General features: G+C 41.7%; 1 long non-coding RNA gene across 1 annotated transcript in view; it reads right to left on the reverse strand.

Moving 5' to 3' along the window:
- LOC148759134 (uncharacterized) overlaps positions 1-18083 on the reverse strand; it is a 48980-nt gene that overhangs the window by 17496 nt on the left and 13401 nt on the right. The window contains exon 2 of the long non-coding RNA XR_016022852.1: positions 682-911. This is a non-coding gene — a long non-coding RNA (uncharacterized LOC148759134). The remainder of the gene's footprint in view (positions 1-681; positions 912-18083) is intronic.

Consider the following 18083-nt stretch of genomic DNA (forward strand, 5'->3'; position numbering starts at 1 on the left):
CACTCCTACTATGTGTTGGTGCGCAGTAGGTGGTCATGCGCGTTCCCTGGTAGTGTAAACTACTCACACAGATTATGTCACTAGGTGACATTTGCAGAAAACACTGCACCATTTGGCAGATGCTTGTAAGTTTAAGGAAAGAGTAGTACAGGAAAAAGGCAACTTGTAAACATTAAGGACTTGAGAATTATGGAAAAGAACCTTTCAGAAAGTGAACTGTTGATTTTGCTAACCTCAGGACATAGGTTGGGGATATTCTTCTAAATAGACAGCAGGACTTGATCATCAGAGCACACTGGCTACATCAATCTTGGGTGCCAGAGGGCCTGGCACTCAGTGAACAATAGCAGTCACCTAACCAAAGGAGTAACAGCAAAAAGGGGCACTCAGGACCACCAGAGGGATTCATGCCCAGGAAACGTGCTGTGGGATTAGCTCGCAGTCCCACCAAAGCCTCTATTTCAGGCTAAACATCCTGGGCAGTCGGCTCCAGGTTTTAGAGAACTCACCATCCCTGGGAGCGTCGTAATGGATGCCGCTGAGGCTGTTACTGACAGAGCTGAGCATCAGAAGCTCCTGCACCGGGCACACAGGTCACACTCCCGAGTGCTGCTGCCTGTCAGCTACTTGGGAACCAGAGAACCGAAGGGTCAGGGAGCTGCAGGGGAGTTTGGAAGTTACCTTTTGATCGCTGGTTGTGTGTGGTTCTTGCTCCCAAATGTGGAGCAGACGAGCAGGTCTTTGTGGAGAATGTCAGGCTGTCAGGACGACTGACGGTTGCTGGCAGTGGAGACACACGTCTTCCTGCTCACAGCACCGGTGTAGCAGCCCCACAGGAGATTATCTCTACTGATAAACTTCACAAAGTCTCGAACTCATTTTATGAACTTCCACATAAGGATCAAAATCATCTAAATACAAAAAAGGGGGGGGAAGCCTTTTTAGTGTGTTCAGAAATAAATATGTCATTCTCAGGACCATTTAAGTGATGAGATGGCATTTTGTGTAAATAAAAAGAGATAGAGATAAGTTCCAAGAACACTAGAGCTGTTAGCCTTCTGCTTTGTGTCGCCTTTACACTGACAGCTCCTACAACCGAAAGATAAGGAGTCCAGAGGGAGGTCACTGCAGCTCATGCTGTCACAGTGCCCAGACTCCCCAGGCACTCGAGGAAACTGACGAAAGAAAAAGGAGCACAACGATTTTTTCTTTATCAGCCAAGACTATACTCCAGCTCAGACCACAAGTAACATATAACAGATAGAAAAACTCATGTTTCCCCAAATGATTTTTAGTGATTCTCACATACTGAACATGTCTGCTGACTTCTTTCTAAAAGAGTGACAGGAGTTTGGTAAATGTCTTTTTTTTTCTTTTTCTTTTTTTTTAGTAAATATCTTTAAATACTCAAGTATCTAATGAACTATACAAATACAATGTTCCTACTTCTCACTGCTACCTTGCATTTCCCTAAATAAAATTTAGGAAGCAATTTTATGCAAAGACAATTTAAAGGCGGTCATCCCCTCGGGCCCTCCTGATGAGCCAACAGGCTGGCACTGGGAGCAGGGGTCAGGCACAGGTTACAGGAAAGCTCCCCATTCAAATTTACGTAACTTTAAAAATTACTTAAAATTTTACAACAATGTACTACTTTCATAATAAAATATAAAGATATTTCTATTTTGGGGGGAAAAGCAAGCTCACTTTTCTGAGCAAATACCAACACTGTAAACATACCATAAATAAACATACCTAAATAAAGCCAAAATTACATATTGTGAATATCTGTTGACATTATTAATACCTAGTTTTGTATAAAACATGGTTTCTTTAAAAAGTTTCACTTCTGATTAGGTACAACTGACATGAAATTGTAAGAGATTTAACGTGTGCTCGTGGTGATTTCATACACGTGCACATAGTGAAAGAGCCCGCCCATCGAGTTACCTAACGCCTCCATCACCTCACATACTTACCTTTGTTTGGTGAGAACATTTAAGCTCTGCTCTCTCAGCAAATTTCAATTATACAAGACAGTGTTATCAACGCAGTCTCCATGCTGTGCAGTGTATCCTCAAACCTTACTCACCTCATAGCTGGGAGTTTGTACCCTTTTACCTGCCTCTCCCCACCTCCCTATCCCCAGCCCTGGCAACCACTTTTCTACTGTTTCTGTGATTTGACTGTGTCTTTTTCTTTAGATTCCACATCTAGGTGAGATCATACAGTATTTGTCTTTCCCTATCAGACTTATCTCACTCAGCATAATGCCCTCAAGGTCCATCCATGCTGTGGTAAACAGCAGAACTTCCTCCTTCTCTGGCCAAGCAATGTTTCATTGATTGTATGTACCTCATTTTCTTTATCCATTCATCCATCAACAGACATTCAGGCTGCTTCTGTATTTTGGCTACTGTGAATCCTGTTGCGATGAGCATGGAGGTGCAGATATCTCTTCATGATACTGAGTTCACTTCCTTCGAACAAATCCCCAGGAATGGGATTGCTGGGTCATATGGGTAAGTGGTTCCCTTGGAGGCCTGCCCGCCGTGGCAAAAAGGATGAAAGGCCGGGCAGCAAACAGCAAACTCCAGGCCAGGGTCACATTTGCACTTGAAGAGGGGGTGAGGAAAACTGGTTTACGCAGTTTGACCAAAGTGACCATTTATAAAAGGGACTCATAGAAAATGAGATCAAGGTGACGATGGCTTTGAGAGTGTCTCCTATGTTTATTTCCTATTATCTGAAATGCTTGCTTCTATTGTAACTTTGGTCTTTTTTTTTTTTTTTTTTTTTTTTTTTTTCACAAAAAAGAAAAGAGGGGAAATGACAAGAGTCATTCATTTCATTTACTCAGCTAATATTCTGGGGCACCTACCATATGCCAGGGGATAGCTCAGTTCATGGGACGGAGCAATGGACAAGACAAAGTCATTTCCCCAATGGTGAGCGGCAGACAGTGAGGAAACAGACGCGATGCACTACAGGACGTCAAGGCATGAAAGTGCCATAGGTTTGCTCCGTGTTACACAACAGGTACCGACAGGTATAGTACGTCAGGTGATGCTCACTGCCACGGAGCAAAGGTCACAGGCACTCGTTACATGTAACAGACCCGAGGCTGGAATCAAGGCCTTGGGGCTTCCCAGCCCAGTTTTCATTTCTTCTTTCTCATGAACTCATGTGCACGTTCAGCAAACATTTAGTACTTGCTAGACACCACTGTGCTCAGCCCTGGTGAAGTACAGACAAAGAAGACGGACCCCGCCATTCATGGGCCTCCCGATCCCACAACACTCGTCTGCCTCCTCAGCTTAGGGCGAAAGTGTCTAACATTTTGCTATAAAACCGACTGTGCAGTGACTGCAACAATTCAACTCCACTGGGCTGAGGCCAGGCACTCTGGACAAAGCTCGGAGTTACAGGCAGACCACCTGTCACCCCTTTAAAAGCAATTCTTAGTTAAAACAGCCACCTTTCATCAATGTAGGAGATTTGGTCCAATGTGCACTGTGCGCTAATGTTATGTTGAAATTCTAGGCAAATCAAAATTTTGTAGATGAAATTCTACCTTAATGAAAGCCTCCTGTGTAAATCCCTGGGTTAAGTGAAGAGAATCATTACCCTTTAACATGTTTTTGAAATCTGGGTTTCAGAAGCTGAAAGACAAATGTGTTGGCACTTTCCACATGTTGAGAAGTCTAGAGCTTCCGTCAGAAGGAGTGAGGCATCTTGGTTTCTCTTCTGAAAACCAAGGACAAGGCCAGTTGGGAGTGTGCTGGGCAGATTGTGGCTGGCACCAAAGAAGAGCTTCACAGGACACGTGTCACTGACACACGCCCCAATCTATTTTCTCTGTGACTCCTGCCAGCCAGATTGAATGTGCAGCCTCCTCACCATCCTGCCACCCTGTGTCCTCCCTGCTCTCGCTCCCGGTCCTGGGGGTTTAATAGCATTGTCCTGGCCCTAGAGGTCCTGGAACCTTCAAGGGCCAGCCCTCCCTGGGCCGCTCAGGCCTCGAGCCCACCAGGGTCTGTGTCCCAAGCCTTCCCAGGCAGCTGCCACTTGGGGACACGATGCTGTGTGTGCAGGTTCCTGGGAAAGGGTCCGTCTCCTTCTGGGGATATTTGTACATTAACAGAATTCTTGACAGCCTCTCACTCCAAAGGAAAACGCTAGTGAGGAAACAGTGGGCACTGACCCAGGCCTTGCCCACGGGCACTGCCCTGTGTCCTCACCAGGCCACCCCATCACTGAACCCTCCTGGAACCCCATTTTGCCACATTGCTTCCCTGAATGCAAAGGCTGTGTGACCTTCACCCTTTACCTTGTGTCTCCTCCTGCTTCTGACTGCGTGTGATCCTCTGTCTTATGTTGAAAGAAAAAAGCAATGTCACTCATGGGAAGGTGTGCAGGTCAACACCAGGGTGAGTGCGCACATTTAACTCCAGACGCTCCGAGACTGGCCCAGGAGAGCTACCCCAGCCTCCCGGCTTCTGCCAAGACCTGTACTCTGGAGGCCACCAGGCCAGGCCAGCAAGACGTCACAGGGTGTCACAGACACTGACACTCTCCTGCATGTCTCTGAGGAGGGCACCACTCTCCCAGGGCAGCGAGCCGCCCCAGCAGCACCTGCAGAACTTGGGGACTGTCACCCACAAAGGGGAACCGCCAACTCAACAGGGAGAAAACATCCACCAAGGCAAAAAGTTAATATAAGAATTAGAGGGCCGGCCCGGTGGCTCAGGCATTTGGAGCTCCGTGCTCGTAACTCCGAAGGCTGCAGGTTCGATTCCCACATGGGCCAGTGGGCTCTCAACCACAAGGTTGCTGGTTCAACTCTCACAGGGATGGTGGGTTGTGCCCCCTGCAACTAGCAATGGCAACTGGACCTGGAGCTGAGCTGCGCCCTCCACAACTAAGGCTGAAAGGACAACTTGAAGCTGAATGGCACCCTCCACAACTAAGATTGAAAGGACAACAACTTGACTTGGTAAAAAGTCCTGGAAATACACACTATTCCCCAATAAAGTCCTGTTCCCATTCCCCATAAAATCTTTAAAAACAGAAGAAGAAGAATTAGAGCAGGAAGTTTAAAAACTATGGTGCATATTCTCAGAAGAATAGAGGTGGATATCTGATGTTTCACGTTCAGCTATGAAACAAACTGCTGGAATTGAAAAAGTTAACTATTGGGGGGAATTTTAAAGGATGCAGAAAAAAAGATATTCAGTCCAGAATGAAAAAAATCTAGAGCCAACTAGTGTACTAGAGATCAAATCAAATAGTTGTCGCTAGACGACTAGTAAAGAGATCAGAGGCACGACTAGTAAAGAGACCGTGGGCACATGTTAGGACATCAGTACCGAATATCTGAATATTATAAATTCTCAGATTTCCAAAAATGTTGATCATTCTTCATTATGCTAGAAATTTCAGTTAAGCAAAACATTTAACCAGAACAGGTTTTCCAAGTATATGTTTAGCTACAAATTTTTTATTTAAAGGGCTCTTAAGTGGTAGTTCTATATACATGTCCACTGCTAGCCTACATGCAAATAAGAGAAAGATAACCCACATCTTTGTCTGGTGCCACACAGCAACTACCCCAGATTACCCCAAAGCTGAGTGGCTTATTAATTTGCTCACGATTTCACAACTGTAATTTGGACATCTGGGCACACTAGGTGGCCTGGTGCAGTCCGTGTACATCTGCTAACATGTCCTTTGACTGAGGACATGGCTTTGCAGCCTCATTCTGAGGACCATGCCAGAAATGACAATGATCCTGCGAGTCTCTGTGGCACACAGCTTGAACACCACAGAATCCAGGACTTCTAAACCAGACCTAAGACTGCAGATGGTAATTTCTGGCCACTCTGCACACCAACCAAATGATGGCAAACAATGACTATTCCTGATGTCCACCAAACGCCCAGCAGTGTGCACGCACGTCCACGGAGTGAGAAGCAACCCATGTCTGAGCAGTGATACGGACACAGGGACACCTGTCAGCCACAACCAGGCCGTCACCAGGAGACAGTAAGACTCAGGTAAGTAGGTGGCACGTGTTCCTGCTAGAGCTCCTCCCGCACATGCAGAGGGCTGCCTTCCGCGGACCACTCACTGCAGCTGACACCTCTGCCTCTCCTCACTGGGAAGCCTGCTTTCCACCTGTGGCTACGACCACACACACACCGACCCGGACACACATCTGGAACCCAAATGACTGGCCATTTCTGTCCTGAGAAACCTGACAGGCAAACTATGCTCAAAGCTGAATTTGAATCTTCTCCTTTTCTGAAGCCATATAAAGTTCTTAGGCAAAATATTATTTCTTTTCTCATTAAGTACATAGGAGTAGCAGCCTGAACATCAGATTTTTTCCCTTTCTCTCTCATTCAATAGCACCTGGCAAAAAAATGTGGTTCATATTTGTCAAATATCTGCATTAATGTGCTGCTGGGACTAAGGTTACTCCTTGTGAAATGCCTTACAAGTCTGATGATAAGCAGAATGGAATTTAACTGAGACAATTTTTAAAAATTACTATGCCTCACTCTTCAAATAGGTTTCCATTGGAAAACTATGAAGAGATTTATTGGATTTTTTAGACCACCATATTTCTTTCCCTGACGTGAAACTTCCTGGCACTTTCCTGCCCTTGCACTGTTTCTGAGTATGGGGTCATGCACGGCTTAGCCATGGGGACATGTTCTGAGAAGGAGTTGGCGTTGGCGAGTGAACACACTGAGTGCGCTGCACAAACCCCTGTGGCCCAGCCCACGGCACACGTGCACTACACGTCCACACAGCGCATTCTGTACTGAGCACTGCAGGCAACTGTAACACATGGAAGTACTTATGTGTCTACACAAATCTAAACAGAAAAGGTACAGTACAAATATGCTATAAAAGATGACAAACAGCACACTGTGAGTAGAGCCTGCAGGACTAGAAACTGCTCTGGGTGAGTCAGCGAGTGAGTGCGACAGGCTGACGGCCTGGGACACGCTGTGCACAACTGTAGCTTCATCACACTGCACAGTTAGGCTGCATCAACTGATAAAACAACACAAGATGGAAGCAATCACAGAGGAAATTATGCTATCAAGTGACTCCAAAAGGAGAAGAACACAGTGATGGCTGAGGGGTCCTAAGGACCCATTCATTCCTATCTGCCACCCCCCAACAGTGGGAGCCAGTTACAGTCCTTCCAATGTCAGACTCAAACATTTCACCATAGCCTAATCAACATTGGATACTTCTACTTTTATCTTTGCTAATCTAGTAAGAAAACAAAAATAGTATTAATCATTGTTTTAAATTTTACTTCCTGCACTACCATGTTTCCCCGAAAATGAGACCTAGCCAGACAATCATCTCTAATGAATCTTTTGGAGCAAAAATTAACATAAGACTAGGTATTATATTATATTATACTTATTATATTATATTATATTACATTATATAAGACCGGGTCTTATAGTAAAATAAGACTGGGTCTTATATTAATTTTTGTTCCAAAGCCACGTTAGAGCTGATGGTCTGGCTGGGTCTGATTTTCAGGGACACACGGTACCAGTGAGGTATATCTGATCTCTGTAGGTATACTGGCTATTTGTATTCATCTGTGAATGACCTCTTCATGGAGTTTTCCTATTTGTCTACTGTTGTTGCTTTTTTAAAGATGGTAAAATATATTTTCAGAAAAGCAAGGACTCAATTTTCCTTCCTTAGACCATTGTTTTATTTATAAGGGTGAAATGGAGGCTAAAACAATTTCTCAGGTAATTCAAGCAAATAAAATCTTCACTTTGCCTTCAATTATCTGCTTATTCCACAGGCAAATTTTGGTATGAATTATCTCTTTAATTTCTTTAGTTCTCTGCTTTATTTTGTAGCTTCAGCCAAAAAAAGTTAGATTATTTCCATTGTACCTTGAAGAATGTAGAAATAAAATGTCACTTACTTTGTCCTTAACAAAACCAAAATCTAACACTAGACATTAATTCCGCTTTCCTATTTTCAGTAGGTGTTTCTAACAAAGCCTTTCTTACTGTTTTTACCTAAATCTTCCAAGGCCTTATATTAAGCATGTTCTTTTTGGCCACTTTGGCTGAACTAATGAGTCAAGTTGGAGAAGGAAAACTGGGTCTCCACTTAGCTGTTCCGGATGGCTCCTGCAAACTAGCTATCCCCTCATCTTTTGGGAGGTCCGGCATGACGCGGGGGGAGGAGTACAGGGCCACGAGTGAGGGCCCAGGGGACAGCAGAGGGCAGGAAGCAAAAATACAGGACATTCCAGGAAGAAGGGAAATACAAATAATAAAAGATACAACTATTATTTCCAGAGGCTACAATTTTTCCTCTATAAATGAAAAAAGAAATCAAATTTAAAAATTAAAATAAATTTTGGGGGGAAGTGATTGCATGTAAAATTAATTTTTAAAATTTGATAACATGCTTATAAACCAGCAATGACTAATTAGAAAATACGGAAAGAGAGAGAGGGAGCACGTACAAGCATGCTACCATTCTTAACGGGACCTAAAAATATAAAATGTCTGAAACTTTTAAAGAAAAAGGGGAATAGCACGTGTGACAGAAACTATGGAGCATTTTTATGAGATAAGGACGGCCTTCTGTTTCTAATAATGACTAATAAAACCCTGTAAGGCCACAGGCCTGCAGGAAACAAATGTAATCCCAGACACCTGACAAAAGCAGCCGTCTGCAGGACACCAGATGAGAGGAAACCTGTGGAGTCTCGGGGAATCCACACCAGAGAACACTTGTACGAGCCACTGCCTGTCTCTGTGGTATGGTGCAGGCCCCAAGGTGCTCATAGTTAGACACGTGGCCTGCACAATCCAGGGGATCCCCAAATCCTGTCTGTGTGTGTTTCTGAACTACACATATGTGGGATGGACTCTAAGAATATCTGCTAAAGAGAGAAGATCTGAACTGAGACCATTTCTGCAGCCCAACAAGATAACTGCCTGCTAAGAACTGAGGAACGACCCCCGTCAGAGAAAAGGAACAGAATCCTAAGTCTTTATAACTCAACATTTCAAATGAGCAGGACGTACAAAATCACCTCACAGGCAAACCGACCAACTCCAGGGAAATGGAACCCATCTCCAGAGAAAAGAAAATCAACTGACAGAAAGCCTGAGGTGACTCAGACGCTGGAACAAACAGGCAAAGATTTTAACTGGCGACTTTAAATACCCTCAGTGAAATAAAGTATGTTCACGGAGAAATAAAAGGACAAGAAAAAGAGAACCAAAGAAATTTCTAAAACCAAAAAACTTAATATCTGAAACAAAATATTTACTGGGTGGACTTAATAACCAAACAGAATGACAGAAGAAAGAACACATAACCTTGAAGATCAATAAATAGAAATGAGATAGCGAGAAATTTAGACAACATCGGACAAGAAAAGATCAAATCCTGAGGGACCTACTGGGTGACATCAAACAATCTTTACATATGTGTAATGAAGAACAATAAGGGTAGAAGAAAGAACGGGACAGAAAAAGCATTTGAAGAAATAATGGCTGAAATTTTTCACCTTATGAAAGATAAAACTTGACAGATTCAAGATGCTCAATAAAAATGGAACTAGATGGATAAAAAAAGGTACACATCATGCTCAAACTTCCACAGAAGACTAAACTTGAGAGGAACAAGAGAAACACATTAAATGCTTATATTAGGGAAAAAATGTTCTTAAATGGATAATCAAAGCTTACACCTTAAGAAATGAGAGAGAGAGAGAGAGAGAGAGAGAGAGAGAGAGAGAGAGAGAGAGAGAGAGAGGAGAGTGCGCAAAAATAACCCAAAGGAAGTAGAAGGGAGAAAATAAAAAGATAAGAGCAGAAATCGGTGACATTGAAAACAAAGTCAGCATGAAATTATCAGTAAACTCAAAAGCTGGTTCTTTGAAATAATCAATAAAATTCATAAACCTCCAGCCGATGAACAAAGATAACAGAAAGAAAGCACGTTATGTCTTATGTGTCGTTTGAAAAAACACATAAATTGAAAAAAAACACAATAGTTTGCTTTCTTACATAACCACAATTACATACTATTGGGGTTGAGGGGTCCACTGGGCACTCCCCAGCTTCTCACAGCCATGGACTCAGAATGAACACCACCACCCTCATTTTGTCCCATGTTGATTTCCGCATGCTTTTTATCAGAATCTGCACCTTTAAACCGGCTTAATAAAGTTATATCACTTATAGGAATGTAGTGTATGTAGACTGACGTTGAAACCATGATCTACCTCAAGTTAGAGGTCTGTACAGTGTCTGATGGATGTCAGGTCACAATGTATTTCCCTCTAAACCTGAAAAATCTTGCTACACCCTATGATTTTCCTGCAACACCCGGGGAGCCCTGAGAACCACAGATTTTATCAATAAGTAAATAGAACCAACTGTTAAAAAATTTTCCCACAAAGAAAACATCAGAGCCACGAACATTTATCAACAGATTCTCCTAAACATACAAGGAAAGGTCCATTCCAAACTTACATAAACTCTTCCAGGAAACAGAATAAAAGGGAGTATTTCCAACTTATTTTATGAAGCTAATTTATTTTTTGGAACCAAAAAAAAGAAAAAAAAATTGTTTGGGTTGTGTATTGATGCACAACAAACTACTCGAGAACTTAGTGGCTTAAAAAACAAACCTTTGTTCTCTCCCATTTGTCTGTGGTTCACAGGCAAGTCCTTCTACACCATGTGGCTCAGCTGGGCTGGCATGTCCCAGATGGCTTCCCATACATGCAGCGCCTGGGTGGTGGCAGCGGGAAGGCTGCGCTCTGCTAGGATGCACAGTCTACATGCATGGTCTTCAAACTTTCGCTGGACCACACAGCCTCTCTATGTGGTTCCTCCAGCCTGAGGGCTCTCAAAGGTGCGAACACTGAACCTACCAGGCCTTTCTAAGACGAATGCCCAGAACCAGCACAGCATTAATTCTGCTAATTATTTCATTCCAGTGTCGAAACTGAGCTGCGCAATCCGTCTGCATGTGGAGGGGAAGGGCCCACACGGGACGTGAATTCTGAACGCCCCGGTTTGTCTCTGAAGACGAGCCACCTTATCATTATGCACAAAGGCAGGATCCTGAACAAACTGCAGCCACAGAACCCAGCACAACTTACATTTACCCTAAGACTGCAAATTGGTTTCACACAGAACATCAATCAATGTAATTCACCACCTTTAAAGTTAACTGAGAGAAATCTCATACGATTATCTCAATAAATGCAAAAACAGTATTTAATAAAACTCAACACCCATTTATGATAAAAACTCTTAGCAAACATGGAATAAATGAGAGCTTCCTTTACACGATAAAGAGTATAATTAGAAATCTGTCCCATGTGTTTTTAAGAATTGAATCTGTACAAATTATCGATTAATTGCAATCAAGCTTGAAGTGAGAAAACTAGGCAAAGTTCTTGAAACTTTCTCCTTACCAAAAGGCTACAAATCTCCTTAAAGACAAGTGAGATTACAGAAAATACACTTTCTCCAAACAAGCAATTAGTGTGTATAGCACAAAGGTTATTATATTCCACAGGAAATTAAGTATCTGAAATTAAGTATGACACAAAAAGGTACTTCTAGGGAATAAACTCTCCCAGTTACTAGAACAGGTATAAATGTTAACACTAACGGGCCTTGACCCCAACGTAAGATTTATAGTCTCTTACAAATTTAATGCAATCAATGTCAATATCCCAATGATGCCTTCTGCAGAAATAGAAAAGTCCATCCCAAAATTTATATGGAATGTCAAGGGGCCTCAATGGCCAAAACAACCTTGAAAAAGCAGAACAAAGTTGAGGGTCTCACACTTCCTGATAAGGCTTCAAAACTTACTATGGAGCTACAGTAATCAAAACAGTGTGGCACTGGCGAAAAAACAGATAGATAAAACGAAGGAATAGAGAGCCCAAAACTACACCCTTGCATATATGGTCAAATGATTTTCAACAAAGGCACCAAGACCATTCAGTGGGGAAAGGAGAGTCTTTTCAACAAATGGTGCTGAAACACATGCAAAGGAATGAAGTGGGACCTTAACATATACCATGTACAAAATGAACCAAAAACAGGTCAAAAACCTAAGTGGAAGAGTTAAAACTATAAAACTCTTAGAAGAACACATAGGGAGAAAGGTTCATGATTTCGGATTTCGCTGATTCTTGGATATGGTAAACTTTATGTTATATGTATTGCACCACAATTTTTAAAAAATAAAAACTAAAGACTTACATTCCTGGCATCTGCAAATGTCTCACAAGTACATGCGAACTTTATCCCTGATTTCCTCTCCTACTGAGTCAAGAGTCCTCATATTCCCAAAGTTCCTTCTAACAAATGCTAGCAAGAGGCTCCTAAACTCTGGCATACACTTGGTGTTTCTGGGCCAGGCTAAATCTAAATATGTAGGACTTGTTGGAAAAGTGACTTACTGAATCAAGACATATGGGGTTTACAATTTTATTTCCGCAGTATCTCTGAAAAACTCAGCAAACTTCATAATGAATGAAGTAATGGTGAAAGCATTCCCTTAAAAAATCAGAAACAAGACAGATGACTGCTAGCTCTGCCTCTATCCAACATCGCTGAGGCCCTCACACTAAATAAAAAGCAATACAAAAAAAAAAAAATTGTGAAAGAAAAACAAATTGTCATTATTCATAGCTGTTACAGTAGTCTTCAAAATGGCCCTGAAAATACAGACACAGCATTAAAAGTTGGGAGAATATTTGACAAAGTTGCTAGATATAAAATCAATGTGCAAAACTCAATTGCATTTCTATATACTAACAATATGTAGAAAACGTAACTTATTTAAAATGCCATTTATAATAACAACTAAGAAAATGTTACCTAGCCCCCAGCACTGACAATCTTCAACCTCCATCTGTTGGCGAAATCTGCTCTTTGGCTTTCGTGTTGGGTGTGGAAAGGCCCAGTGTCTACGCTGATGTCATTTCTTGTATCCCTGAGCCTCTGCACCATCATACGACTGCAGTAACAAGCAAAGCATGTTACTAGATCTTATTGCTAGTATTTAAATATTAATATTTACATTATGAACATAGGTGCACATTCTACATGTAACTTGGCAGGAAAATCTTAAGTTCTTTCCATGTGAAGTGTTGCTTACAGTATAACTGTATATTACTGCAGAAATAAAAGTCTGCATTAATGAAGGTTGTGAAAGCAGTTGATTTTATGTAGAAAAACTGATTAAGAGCTTCCAAATAGCTGAATAAGTGAGGGAAAAGACTTCAAGCTAATAAGAATGTTAAGAGAATGCATTAGCTAGATAAATTTAGGATGAACATTATGTCATTTTTGAACCAAGAAACATTCCTAAAACTATGTAATTATATAAGCACAATACGAAGAATTAGATTATGTAATTATTCTAGTCATCATAGAATTGTTTGGCATACTAGAACTCACATTAAACAAAATAATCTTTAAAACCTGCATTTAATGTTTAGTTACTTAATTTCATTTAAATGAGAGCTTTGAGAAAAAGTATTATTTGGGACTTCTTATCCCTCAAAGATAAATTAAAAGTGTATTGTCATGTTGGAAACTTCAAAAATGTCTCTAGGGAGAAAAGATCTAGTCCATAAATACATGAAAAAATATAAAGATGAAAGTTTAGAAAAGAAAACTCTATCACTCAAGCATCTCGCTTTGCCCGGCACCTCACTGGAAAGTGAGGGCACTGCAGACGTGCAGTCCCGCTGAGGCAGTAAGAGCTGTCTGCTGAGAACCAATGGCTTCTGCATTATAATATCAAACTTAAAATTTTGATACTAAAATTTGAGTATCAAAATTGAAATTTTTTCATAACATAAATTTTTCTTATAAAATTTTATATTTATGCATGTACTTCTGACATTTATTTAGTTTTCTGATATTCAGCTTTAGCTAAATATCTGTTTTGGCACTTGGTTATTTGGTAAAAATGTTTTCAATGTACTTCTAGTGAACTGAATATATGTAAAAATTATTTGCAAGACCATCACAGAGAAAATTTTGAAACTTATTTGAAAACCATTAAAAAATACTTTATGAAAAAATACTTTAAAATAGAGCAATATATTCATGGTGTGGGGACAGAGCCCCAGAGAGTAGTTTACAGGCTCTTGGCCTCACGTGGAAGGGTACTGGCTCGGGTGGTGGATGGCCGTCGGCTGTGGCTGATTGGCCATCGGCTGTGGCCGGTTAGCCGATTGGCCACTGGTATAACTGCTGTGGCTACGAAGGATTGCCGAGGATTGCCGAGGAGCCAAGCAGAGCCAAGCAGAGCCGAGGAGAGCGGAAGAGGAGAGCCGAGAGAGAGGAACAGAGTCGAGAGAGTGGAGGAGAGTCGTTGGTGAGTTGGTTGGCGGAAAGGCGGATGGCAGGTCACGCGTCCGGTGGGCCCAGCCTCCAGTGAGACCATAGTGGTATGACTCCCCTACCTATGGCTCCGTGGGTGTTCCTTTTTGGGCTCACCACATCCTGCGTTCTTATGTGGGGAGCGGGACCAGAGACCCCACAGGCTGCCCCGCCCGACAAATGGCGGAGCGAGCAGGCTCTCCCGCACGACACATGGCTAGTAATACTCAAGATCATAATGATGTTATTTTCCCCAAAATTGATATATAGATCCAAAATAATTTTAATCAAAATCCCAAGAGGAATTTTTGTGGAATTTGATCAGTTAACTACAAAATTTCTGTGGAAGGGCAAAGAGCCAAGAACATCTCACCACTCCTGAAGGAGAGCACAGTGGGGACTTGCCCAATAGCTAGACTTCTAAAGTGATACTAATTAGCCCCGCGTGGTAGTACTGGTTCATGGATGGACCAATGGAACACCTAAGAGAGCTCAGAAATAGACCTGTTCATATTTGTAAATTTAATTTTCATAATTTTTGTAACTTGTAAATATGAATACCTATTGAGTGGGATAAAATGTGAAATCATCTGAGATAAAAAAATACAGAAATTAATTTAATTGGTATATTAAAGAACATACCCTAAGGGAGGAAGACTTCTAAATACTAGCCCTTCACCCCCTACATAATTGGGAAGTTGATTTTTTTTTTAATCATTGATTTACCCTCTGAGATTACTGTCCCACAAGCAAAATGCTCCCACTCACACTTTTAGGAATCCTAATAACTCTGTGTTATCAAAATACTACAGCAAACAGAACAGACCGTCTTCTGCTTGTGTTTTAAGTGGTCAAACTATTAGTAGAATTGTGGATTTGTTTTGGCTATTCTTAACAACAGGGTCATGGTAGAATTTGAAGCTAAAGCTAGGCACGCAACCTTTTCTACGACGAGAGAGAAAAACTATCCAGCAAATCAGTCAAAGCTTTAAAAATCCCACAAAAATGATGACTCATTGCATGACTCTATCATCTGTATCATCTCTAAAGAGGTGAATTTTGAGAGATCTCAGTTCATATGTTGAACTATTTTTATAATAATAAAAATATTATTTTTATTGACTCTTTTTATAATAATCCTTCCCATTTCCATTTCCACGCTACACTTACACAGCCGACCCACTCTGCAAGTACTTGTCTCTACGTTCTCTGCCATTGTTCTCCAGATAGGCACAGTACTTATGCCTCTCTTCCAGGTATGACTTTAAATTCCTCAAGCACAGAGACATGACCTCTATTTTCTTTGTGCATAGTGGATGCAATGCCTAGGACGGCATGTGGAGTGGAGTCGACTCTACAGAGAAGTTTGGAGAAAAGATCAGAATCAGAGAAAGGGCAGAAATAGATAAGGGAGGTGGCTAGAGCAGGGTGTGTATATGTAAAGAGGTGAGAGATGGTCTCAAGACTTTAATGACATGGAAACCTATTTATGGTATATTAAATGACAAAAATTAGATTATAAATAGTATGTGCAACATCGTTCTTTTTGTTATTAAGAAACACAGTATATATACACATACTCACACACATACACATATACTCATAGGACTCTATTAGAAAGATATACCACAATGTTAGTAATTTTTTATGGTGCATGATTTTTATTTTTTTGTGTGTCTACTTGTAATTTCTAAATTTTCTAAAATAAATATGTTATTTTTGTATTTAAGAAAAATTACTTTAAAAAATAAAACCAAGTTTTTCACTTCTGGCTGTAAGGGAGTAACCAGTATCCAGACCTGTCTTTCTGTTTTAACAGCTAGAAAATTAGACGTAATATTTTAAACAAACCATCTGCAAAATAGGCACAGTATGTAATATTGTTTGTTTGTTTTTTCCAAGTCAAGTTGTTGTCCTTTCAATCTTAGTTGTGGAGGGCGCCATTCAGCTTCAAGTTGTTGTCCTTTCAGTCTTGGTTGTGGAGGGCGCAGCTCAGCTCCATGTCCAGTTGCCGTTTTCTAGTTGCAGGGGGCACAGCCCACCATCCCTTGCGAGTGTCGAGGAATCGAACTGGCAACCTTGTGGTTGACAGCCCGCGCTCCAACCAACTGAGCCATTCGGGAGGCAGCTCAGCTCAACTCGAGGAATTGAACTGGCAACCTTGTGGTTGAGAGCCCACTGGCCCATGTGGGAATCGAACTGGCGACCCATGTGGGAATCGAACCGGCAGCCCTCAGAGTTAGGAGCGTGGAGCTCCAACTGCCTGAGCGACCGGGCCGGCCCTGTAACATTGTTTTTTGATGTTGAACAACAGACAAGGAAGACTATGACCCATAAGAGAATGAAAACAATAGAGATGAGCCCTTTAAGTAACCTAGATCCTGCCTGAAGGTACAAGTAGGGAAAACTGGGCCAAGAGCTTTTCCTCCTCCACTGAGTGGAGGAGGTAGAGATTGGAGCCTCTAGAGGCTGAATACAGAAGAAGAAGAAGTGATACAGGCAAAGACCTCAAATATCTGCATATGAGTTCTCTTGAACATTCAGCTCGAAACCATCTGCTCATGATCAAGATAAAACTTCTTAGTTTGCAAAGAGTAAATCCTAGGGGATGAAGAAGTACCGAGGAGCTATAAGCAGAGCAATTCCCAGAGCTCACACAGGGCCAGGAACAGCTCACATTCCCTACAGTCAGGCTGGAGAGACCTTAGTAGGGAAGCTAGACTAGTCCCATAGGCAAGACTAACCTAGACCTGCCTTTAAATAGCTTTAAAACAAACCCTGAAATAATCAAACAGGACTGAGAATAGCTCCAATATTTTTTTAAGGAATACAACAAAATCTAGTAAATGACCAGCTAAAATGCACAATGGCTGGCATTCAATAAAAAATTACTAGATATGTACTAAAGCAAGAAAATGTGAAACATAATCAAAAGTCTGTCAATAGAAACAAACCTAGAAATGACAGAGATAATGGAATTATCACACAAAAACATAAGTTATTATAAATATGTTCAATATGCTCAAGAATGCAATGGAACATATAAACCAAATGAGAAGAGAGATAGAAGATAGAAACAAATGGAAAATCTAGAGATGAAAAATTGTCATCTAGAGATGAAAATTTAGCTGTTTACAACAGCTAAAATACAATCTCTTTTAATTAGCTCTTCCCAGGGCCCTCTAGGATATGCATGTTTGCACCTCTGTGCAGATGAGAATGGCCAGGGCCCACTCCCGGAACACCCGGAATTGTGTAAGTGCACGTCATGGGAGACTCTCACTACCAGGACGGCATCTCCAGCAGCCCCAGCGCCCGGCCTGGGTCCCCGGGGCCCAGGATGGCTGATAGTTGAGAGTCCTGAGCAGTCCAGGTGGGACCTGCTGTGCCAGACACGGGTGTGCTTCGTAGGCCCTTCCTGCCACCTTTCCACCTACAGTTTCTCCTGGCATCTGCTCTTCATTTTAACAGTGAGTATGTGTTACTGTTTTTATAGTGCAAGAATACACACTCCAGAAAATTTACCATCTTAAGCACTGCATGTACGCAGTTCCGTGCTATCAGGTACAGTCACCACCACCATCACCACCATCCACCCACAGAATGTTCTCATCTTCCCAAACTCTGTCCCTGTCAAAC

This window comes from Rhinolophus sinicus, chromosome 1 (assembly GCF_057876585.1).
Source record: "Rhinolophus sinicus isolate RSI-liver-muscle chromosome 1, RSI-T2T, whole genome shotgun sequence".
Taxonomy (NCBI): Eukaryota; Metazoa; Chordata; class Mammalia; order Chiroptera; family Rhinolophidae; genus Rhinolophus; species Rhinolophus sinicus.